Genomic DNA, 10,840 nt, shown 5'->3' on the forward strand with positions numbered 1-10,840 from the left:
GAATATTCCACTTCCACTCTGACCTTCATTCCCCACCTCCACTCCAGGGGAAACTTCTGATTGGTTAGTTCTCAACTTATATTGCTGGGATCCAAGCCTCCACCTTAGTTCCCAGAGGCCAGCTCCAAAGCAAGCCTGTAAAAATACACGATCCCCTTTCCGACACTCCATTATATGTTATCTTCCTCCCCTCATTAGAGTGTAAACTCTAGAGTATAGGGTCAGGTCTTGCTTGCTTGCTTGCTTGCCTGTATTGGTAAAACCCTAAGCTTAGCATAGTACCTAGTGTCTAATAAATAATAAATGCTTTCCCAGGGGCAGCTAGGTGGCAAAGTGGATAATGCACCAGCCCTGGATTCAGGAGGACCTGAGTTCAAGTCCAACCTCAGATACTTGACACTTATTAGCTGTGTGACCCTGGGCAAGTCACTTAACCCTCATTGCCCTGGGGGGGAAAATGCTTTCTCTAACTAGCCACCTAGAAAAGAATGAAACTTCTACAATGGGTGAAGGCAGTACCACCACCACATTAAATCACTGCCCAGACAGGCTATAGCATTAGAGAGGCACCAGGTTGAGGAAAGGAAGACCCTGAAACCCTAGAACAGAGACTGTAATCAGGGGGCTGAGTGAGTGAAAGGGGACTGATTAATGTGCTGCTGAGAACAAAGCCTGTTCTCTGTCTCTGTTTCTATATCACCCCTCCTGTTTCCTCAAGGGAGATATGGACCCCATTTTTATTCCCCCTCCCAATCTTTGTTCTTTAAGAGTTCATTTTGGGGGGCAGCTAAGTGGTGCACCAGCCCTGGATTCAGGAGGACCTGAGTTCAAATCCAGCCTCAGACACTTGACACTTACTAGCTGTGTGACCCTGGGCAAGTCACTTAAGCCTCATTACCTCAAAAAAAAAAAAAGAGTTCATTTTGCTTTCTGTTTCACCAGTTGTTTTGGAAAAAAAAAAAAAAAAGACAAACCAGTTTCTCTAAGATGACATGATCCTTCATCAAGGTTCTCTGATTTGTATGTGACCCTGAGATATTAACAGTAGCCAAAGAGGGAGGTTATGGTTGGTGAAGAATGAAGAGATATGAATAGATTTTGGCACTGTGAGAAAGTGTACCCTGGCATAAAATTGGGAGCTCAGAGGGGGAAAAAGGCATTTTATTGAGATATAGAGATAGATATATATGTGGAAGAGACAGACAGATTATAGATTCCCCAAAGCAGACATAAGACATGACTCTGAACCAATAACTAGACCTAATGGGTCTTGGGTAGTTCTGCTAGAGGAAAGGTCATAAATGAGCCAGAGTAGGTTTTGTGAGGCAGTTACCTCTGGGATTTTCCTCCTTTATCATTTTTCCTTTCCAGGGCAGGTTTGAAAAGAAACCCATCCCAGGGGTCAGCTAGGTCATGCAGTAGATCCAGCACCAGCCCTGGATTCAGGAGGACCTGAGTTCAAATCCAGCCTCAGACACTTGACACTTACTAGCTGTGTGACCCTGGGCAAGTCACTTAACCCCAATTGCCTCACCAGAGAGAGAGAGAGAGAGAGAGAAGAAAGAAACAAATATTCTTATTCGATCATCACAACAACCCTGTGAAACAGATGCTATTAAAACCCCTATTTTACAGTTGAGGAAACTGAGGCAGAGAGATGTTAAGGGACTTGCCCAGGATCACACAGCTAGTAAATGTCAGGCTGTATTTAAAAGCAGGTCTTCCTGATCCCAGGCCCCTCACTATTGTCACCCAGCTGCCAAGGAGGAGGAGGAGGAGCTGGGAACAAGTGGTACTGTCCACAGAAAGCTGGGATCCACCCAAGAGGAAATAACCAACTATCCCCCCACAGCCAATACTTCTACTGCACTTGCAGCTCTACTAAAATCATAGTTGAATCTTACTTGCAACCCCAGACCAAGTTCTCTTTCTTTCAACTTCCTACATCCATGGTCAGCTAAGCGGCACAGTGGATAAAGCATCTGCCCTGGATTCAGACACTTGACACTTACTAGCTGTGTGACCCTGGGCAAGTCACTTAAACCCCATTGCCCCACACCCCCCCCAAAAAAAACCCCAAACTTCCATGGAAAAAGCAAGTTCTTTTCCCAATCAGGCCCCAGATCTCAATGGAAGCTCAGCCTCAAATGAAAACTTGAACTGACCTGTGTCCCCTGAGCTCTCCATCCACAGGAATCCTCTGCATGCGCTTCCCCTTGCTTTAAGGGACTCAATAACTTAGTTTCCTAAGCACATCCTGAGTTTGCCCAACTCTGGCTCTTTTTCCTACTCTCTCTTATACTCACTTTTGGCGTTCAAGTAGGTCATTGAAATCATTCTGGTTTTTCTTCCTCTCTGAACCCACTATTGCTCTAAAATCCCCCCAAGATGCCTTTCGGGAGCTGGTAAAATAAGTTTGCCTCTCCACAATCCTGCATCTCCTTATTCCCATCCCCCAGTTCACCTGGTTCAGCTCCAAGGTCAGTAGCTCCCATCTGCATTTAATTACACTTCAACTCTCCTGGCTCCAAGCAGACGATCACAACCATCCAACTACCTTAAAGTCTGGGAAGGGGGCATTTTTGCTGCAGTTATTACTTAGGGAACTCGAACCACCTTTTTTGAATTGGTGAAAACCCAGCTGTTTGTAAAAGGGAAGGATTCCAGGGCCCTTCTTTAGCTGAGCTTCAATAAATCTGGCCCCAAGTCCACTTCTCTTACCAAGCTGTGCTGGACATTTCTCCCTTTCAGGTCAGGGTATTTTGAAGTTTTCAAGGTGGGCTTGCCCATATAATAAATTCTTTGAGAACATAGGGATAAAATATTACATTAAGCTATATTAAATATATATATATATTTTGGGGGGTTAGGCAATTAGGGTTGAGTGACTTGCCCAGGGTCACACAGCTAGTAAGTGTCAAGTGTCTGAGGCCAGATTTGAACTCAGGTACTCCTGAATCCAGGGCTGGTGCTCTATCTATTGTGCCACCTAGCTGCCCCTAAATTACATATATATATATATATATATTTTTTTTTTAGTGAGGCAATTGGGGTTAAGTGACTTGCCCAGGGTCACACAACTAGTAAGTGTTAAGTGTCTGAACTCAGGTCCTCCTGAATCCAAGGCTGGTGCTCTATCCACTGTGCCACCTAGCTGCCCCTTGCCCCTATATATATATATATATATATATATATATATATTTTTTTTTTTTTTGGTGAGGCAATGGGGGTTAAGTGACTTGCCCAGGGTCACACAGCTAGTAAGTGTTAAGTGTCTGAGGCTGGATTTGAACTCAGGTACTCCTAACTCTAGGGCCAGTGCTCTATCCACTGCGCCACCTAGCTGCCCCTTGCTCCTATATTTTTAAAAGGCATCTTATTGATGCCATCTGCCTTCACTTGAGTCATTTGAAACCCCTCTCCGAGATTGAACACTCCCTTGTGACCAAATCAATTAAGCAAAAACAGCCTACATGTCAGACAATATGTATACTATTCTGACCTTGTAGTCACGAGCCCTTCTGCCATGAAGCAGTATATATGTAACAACATTACATATTTTCCACACTTTCACTGGTTTTCCCATTACTTGGAGTTCAGCTTCCTTTTGGTGGTTTTCCCCCCATTTACATCGGTGCAGTCATTGTCTATATATTCATTCTGTGTGTTTCATGCTACATCAAATCATATCCATCTTAGGGTCACAGCCTGAAGGGACTCTAAAGGTCATTTAGTCCAATGCTGTTTGTGCTGATTTTGGCCTGACAACACCAATAAAACACCAGCCAGCACTGCACCATCCATCTGTGGAACTATCAGTTATAGCAAATGGAGAAATTTTGAATGCTGTGGATAAATTCACTTACCTTGGCTGTATACTTTCCAGGGATGTACACATAGATGATGAGGTTGGCACATGCATTGCCAGAGCTAGCTCAGTGGTTGGGAGGCTCTGGAGGAAAGTGTGAGAGAGAAGAGGTATTAGGCTGCCTACCAAAGTGGAGGTCTACAGAGCTGTTGTGCTGATCTCATGGCTGTGTGCCTGTGAAACCTGGACAGTATACCAGCACCATGCCAGGAAACTCCATGTTCCATTTGAATTGTCTTAGGAAGATTCTGAAGATCACCTATCAAGATAAGGTACCAGACAAACACTAAGGTCCTTTCTTTTTTTTTTTTTTTTCGGTAAGGCAATTGGGGTTAAGTGACTTGCCCAGGGTCACACAGCTAGTAAGTGTTAAGTGTCTGAGGCCGGATTTGAACTCAGGTACTCCTGACTCCAGGGCCGGTGCTTTATCCACTACGACACCTAGCTGCCCGACTGAGGTCCTTTCTTAAGCTGAACTGCCAAGCATTCAAACTCTACTGCAGAGAGCACAACTCTGATGTGCTGGCCAGGTTGTTCAAATGCCAAAAGTACGCTTGCCTAAAAGACTTTTACAGAGAACTCACACAAGACAAGTGCTCACATGGAGGTCAGAAGAAACAACACAAGGACACTCTCAAGGTCTCTCTGAAGAACTTTGGAATGGATGGTGAGACATGGGAGACACTGGCACAGGACTGCCCAGCATGGTGTCTGGATCAAAGAAGGTACTGTGCTCTATGAGGAAAGCAGAATTGCATCAGCTCAAAAGAAATGTGAGATTTGCAAATTTAGAGACATCTCCACCCCAAATGTCCATATGAACTATTTGTGCCCAAGCCATGGTAGAGCCTTTTGAGCTTGCATTGGTCTGATCAGCCACTGTCAGACACACTGTCCCTTGACCCCAGCATAGTGATGTCATTTTGGTCCTCCTTGACCTCAAAGGACAACAACCATATACTAATTGCTTCCTTGCTGCCTACAGACACACCCACATCTGCCCCATCTTTTGAAAACCCTCATTTGATCCAACCATTCCTGTTAGCTATTATCCTATATCTCTCCTCCCTTTCTTTTATGACTAAATTCCCTGAGAATGCTATCCACAATCAATTTCTTCTTCTTCCTCCTCTTCTCCTCCTCTTCTTCCTCTTTCTCCTTCTTTTCTTCCTCCTCCCCCTCTAGCTCCTCCTCTTCCTTCTCCTCCTTCTTCTCTCTCAGTCCAGATCCCAATACTGATCATCATCATGGAATCTTTAACCTGCTCTGTTTTTCCAATCTGGACTGCTTTGTCTCTCCTTAAGCAGCTTGGTGACCCTCCACTCCTGAGGGTTCACCATGTTGGTGCTCAGCTTAGTGTGGCCACCTGAAAATCTTTAGAGCTAGCTACTACAGCTCAGAGCTCTCAAACCCAAGGGATCCACCTGTCTCAACCTCCAAAATAGCAGTGATTACAGGCATGCACCAGCACTACCAGCCTGTCTTTCTCTTCCAAACCCTCTGTAGCCTGGATCATTTAGCTAAAACTGTTCTTCCCAAAGTTATCCACACCTTCCTCATTTCCAAATCTAATGGTCTTTTCTCAATCTTCATTCTTCTTGGCCTCGCTATAATCTTTGACATTATCAATGATCCTCTTCTCCTGTATACTCTCCCCTCTCTATATTTTTTTGGTTTTGGTTTTTTAGTTTTGTTTTGTTTTTTCTTTTTAGTGAGGCAATGGGGGTTAAGTGACTTGCCCAGGGTCACACAGCTAGTAAGTGTTAAGTGTCTGAGGCCGGATTTGAATTCAGGTACTCCTGACTCGAGGGCCGGTGACAGGCTTTGAAATGCAAATCTTTGCTGAAAGCAAATGTTAATTTCTTCCATTCACATAGGAATTTAGTAATCATAAAAATTATCTACAAATGTTTACCTTTCCCCTTAGTTCTTCTCTGCTAAACATTACACAATGTGAGTCCTTAATCAGATATTACCCATGTACCCCATATAACAAGATTTACTCAGGTAATCCAAATCAGGGAAGGCTCAGAAGATTGTAATTTTCTAAAATATCCCCCGAATCTTCAAAAGTTGTCAGATTTTCCTCCTAGTTTTGACATGGGATCAACTGTAGTATGGTACATACTGATGGGTCTGTAGTAAAGGAGACCTGGGTTCCAGACTTGCTGATTACTAATCATGTGACGGTGGGAAGCTCATTTAACTGTGAGCCTGGTTTTTTTCATTGGCAAAGTGGAGGCCTCACAAGGTTGTGTAAGAAAAATGTTTTGTAGTACTATATAAATGTCCTTTACTATTAAAAAAAAAAAGATGAGCAGGATAATATCAGGAAAACCTGGAAAGATTTACATAAGCTGATGCAAAGTGAAATGTTCTGTATACAAAATAACAGCAATATTGTAAGATAATCTGCCATGAATGACTTAGTTATTTTCAACAATGCAATGATCCAAGACAACTTTGAAGGACTTGTGGAAAATGCAATCCATCTACAGTGGAAGAGCTGATGGTGCCTGAATAGGGATGGAAGTGCATTTTGTTGTTGTTGTTATGAGTCCCTTTTTCTAAAGTTTTTTTTTTTTGGTCTGCTCTATTTTGCAGGACTACACATGTATAACTTATATTGAATTGCTTGAAGGATGAGAATTTGGAACACAAAGTTTTAAAAATTGATGTTACAGGGGCAGCTAGGTGGCGAAGTGGATAGAGCACCAGCCCTGGATTCAGGAGGACCTGTGTTCAAATCCGGCCTCAGACACTTAACACTTACTAGCTGTGTGACCCTGGGCAAGTCACTTAACCCCAATTGCCTCACAAAAAAAAAAAAGAAAGAAAGAAAAAAGAAAAATTGATGTTACAATTTGTTTTTACATGTAAGGTGGGAAAAAATTCTAACCCAGCTCTCTAAATATTGCACCGGGCTATCTCTTAAGAATGATAGATAGGTATATAGATATATAGATACCTGCTGTCTAGGGAAGGGGGAGGGAGGGGAGGGAGGGAGAAAAATCTGAAATTGTAAAACTTGTATAAACAAAAGTTGAGAACTATCTTTACATGTAATGGAAAAAATAAAATACCTTATATGTAAAAAAAAATTTTTAAAAGAATGATAGGGCAGCTAGGTGGCACAGTGGATAGAGCACTGGCCCTGGATTCAGGAGGATCTGAGTTCAAATCTGGCCTCAGACACTTGACACTTAATAGCTGTGTGACCCTAGGCAAGTCACTTAACCCCAATTGCCTCACCAAAAAAAAAAAAAAAAAAAGAATGACAGACAGGGGCAGCTAGGTGGCGCAGTGGATAAAGCACCAGCCCTGGATTCAGGAGGATCTGAGTTCAAATCCAGCCTCAGACACTTAACACTTACTAGCTGTGTGACCCCAGGCAAGTCACTTAACTTTCATTGCCAAAGAAGAAGAAGAAGGAGGAGGAGGAGGAGAAGAAGACTGGGGAGGATTTTTTTTTCATGTTTTAGTTGGATTAGCTGGCCACCAAGGTGCTTTCTCAATATAAGATTCTATTACTGTAGTTGAAGGTGGAAACTTCCCTATAGAATGTGTTTCACAGTGAGGGTTTAAGGGTCAACACATCCAGGTTACACCTTTCCTTGGAATCTTTCAGTGATCCCTGGCTTTCACCATGATTGAGTTTACTCTAACAATGCAGATTACTGACCCCCGTTTAAAAAATAGTGGCCAGACATCGACCTAGCTCAACCAGGCCAGGCTTGTTAGATTAAATCTGATGACTCCATTAGAATGAATGTTTTACACTTTCCCATCTGCTTTAGAGATTCCTGCTGACAGAGCATAAAGTTCAGAGAAAGGAAGATCATGTTTTATTATGCCATTTAATAATGCCATGAAAACATGTGCCCATCTGTTCAGAGTCTGGAAGAAAGGGAGCCTCCAGGAAACCAAATTGTAGTTAATCAGTTCAACCATCAAAAAAACATTTGGGTGTCTACTATGGGTGAGAAGTAAGAACGGTGAAAATCAATCGGCAGGCTTAAAATACATTTAACTTTGCCCCCCTTTCTATTCTTTTTAGTTACTTTTCCAAGTAGTGTTTGTAGAAAAAATGTGAATGTGTTTGTAAGATAAAAATTTAATCATTTTTATAAAATGTCTCAATGATGCTCTTTTTTTAAACATCACTGTCCACTTCTATAGACTCCCCCCACACCTCAGAAGCTTTTTTTAAGCTGATAAGTACAGTCAAGCAAAATAATCAACATGTTGACCCTATCTGAAAATGTATGTATGCCTCATTCTTCACCTGAGGTGCACAACTTCTCTGCTCAGAGGTAGGAAGCACGTCATCATCATTCTAAAAGAATTAATTCTTGATGAAGACTGGTGAGGTCAGGCCTCAACTCCCAAAAGGAACAGTTGAGAGACATGAACATAGGTTCAGCTAGAGTGATAGAGAAGTGATAGAAATAGATAGATAGGTAGATAGATAGATAGATAGATAGATAGATAGATAGATAGATAGATAGATAGATAGATAGATAGATAGATAGATTGATAGATAGATGATAGATAGATTGATAGATAGATGATAGATAGATAGATAGATATAGATAGATTGGTAGATAGATTGATGATAGATAGATTGATTGATTGATTGATTGATAGATGGATAGATAGATAGATAGATGATAGATAGATAGATAGATAGATAGATAGATAGATAGATAGATAGATAGATAGGTAGATAGATAGATAGATAGATGAGAGTGAGAGAGAGAAAAAGAGAGTTAAGATACATGAACATAGATTCAGCTAGAGTGATAGAGAAGTGATAGAGATAGATAGATAGATAGATAGATAGATAGATAGATAGATAGATAGATAGATAGATAGATAGATAGATAGATAGATGAGAGTGAGAGAGAGAAAAAGAGAGTTAAGATACATGAACATAGATTCAGCTAGCGTGACTAATGAATCCATAGAGCAGCCCCTGACACTACCTGTTCATGATCGGTGTATTCAAAGTTGCTAGAGTCTGCTTACCCAAAATTGAGGAATTTGTATAAGAATCTATTCTCCAATCTAACAAATATACATTAAGGGCATCTTATATGCAAAGTACAGCACTAGAGACTGGGAATACAAAGGCAAAATGAAAAACAATTCTTGTCCTCAAGGAACTTATACTCTACATATAAAAAGGGAGAATAAGGAGAAAAGTTTTCTAGTGGCCAAAATAAACAACCAAACCTAGAGAGTTTTGCTTCCAACAGATACACATAATAGGACTTCTTGCCCAGTGAGTGGAGAACAATGAATGACTTGCCTCCTTTACTTCTTTTTTTTAATCAAACTTGCCTGTGTGACCCTGGGCAAGTCACTTAACCTCTGTCTGACTCAGTTTCCTCAACTGTAAAATGGGTATGATAATAATAGTACCTACTTACAAGAGTTATAAGAATCATAGGTGATAATATTTATAAAGCCCTTAGCACAATAACTGGCATATAGTAGGTACTTGATGAATGCTTGTATGCTTTCTTCCTTTTCATCAGGAATGCTTAGAAGCCTTCTATTTCATTAAAAATCCTATAGGATTATACTCAGTTTTGTTGAGAAAATTATTCTTGGTTGTAAGCCTCTATCTTTTGACTTATGAAGCATTGTGTTCCAAACTCTCTGCTCCTTTACAGTTGGAGCTACAAAATTATGCATGATCCTGACTGTTGCTCCTCAATACTGGCTACTTACAGTATTTTTTCTTTGGCCTAGAAACTCTAGATTTTGACCATAACTTCACTTGAGGAGCAGCTAGGTGGCATAGTGGATAGAGCATCAGCCCTGGAGTAAGGAGGACCTGAGTTCAAATCCGGTATCAGACACTTGACACTTACTAGCTGTGTGATCCTGGGCAAGTCACTTAACCCCAATTTCCTCACCAAAAAAACCCCCAAAAAACAAAAAAACAAAAACAAAACATAACTTCACTTGAATTTTCATTCCCGGTTTTCTTTCAGGAGGTGATCAGCGTATTTTTCTGCTTTCACTTTGCCCTTTGGTCCTAAGAGCTTGAAATATGATGTCTAAGCTCTTTTTTTGGTCATGGCTTTCAGGTATTCCAATGATTCTTTAATTATCTCTCTTCGATCTGTTTTCCAGGTCAGTTTTGTTCTTGTTACTGTGAGATAACTTAAATTTTTTTCTGTTTTTCTTTTTTACTTTGTTTCAGAATTTCTTATTGTTAAATTTTAATTTTCAGGAAATTTGTAGTTTGGTTTTATACCTCTAGTGTCAACCTGCTAATACTATTTCAATTCTTTCTTCCACAGTTTTCATTTCTTTTCCAATTTTTTTCCTCCAGTTCATTTCATTTATTAAAAAAACGTAGGTCTTGTAAAAATTCTTGCTTCATATCTTGCAGGAATTCCAGTTGGGCTTATACCCAAGCTGTGTTTTTCTTCAAGGCTTTGCTTGAAAATGTTTTGGAGTCGGTCTCTTCTTCTGAATTTGTTTCTTTAGGGTCCTCATCACTATAATAGTTCTCTATAGCAGGATTCTGTTTTGTTTTGTTTTCATTCTTCTAGTCTTCTGACTTTGGACTTTTTGTTAGGGTTAGGTTCTGTGCACCTTCAACTCTACCCCCATCCATCCCACTTTTCAGCCCCTTTTTTTGTTTTCTCCTTCCTTATTAGACTATAAGATCCTTGAAGGCAGAGTCTATCTTTGTTTCTATTTATATCCCTGTGCTTAGCGCATTGCCTGGCATGTAGTAAGTACTTAATAAAGACTTGTTTCCTTCCTACCCACCCCAAAAGGTAGAACTAGGAGCTAGGCTGAAATTTAAGAGAGGCACATTTTGGCTCAATAAAAAGAAAAACTTCCTAACAATTAGTCAGACTATGATGGACAGGCTAGGCTTCCTATCTTCAGGGAAAAGAAGGGCAGAAATCACCCATAATATGATATACATGGGGGTAAGAAGTAGGC

The sequence above is a fragment of the Dromiciops gliroides genome, chromosome 3 (assembly GCF_019393635.1).
Source record: "Dromiciops gliroides isolate mDroGli1 chromosome 3, mDroGli1.pri, whole genome shotgun sequence".
Taxonomy (NCBI): domain Eukaryota; kingdom Metazoa; phylum Chordata; class Mammalia; order Microbiotheria; family Microbiotheriidae; genus Dromiciops; species Dromiciops gliroides.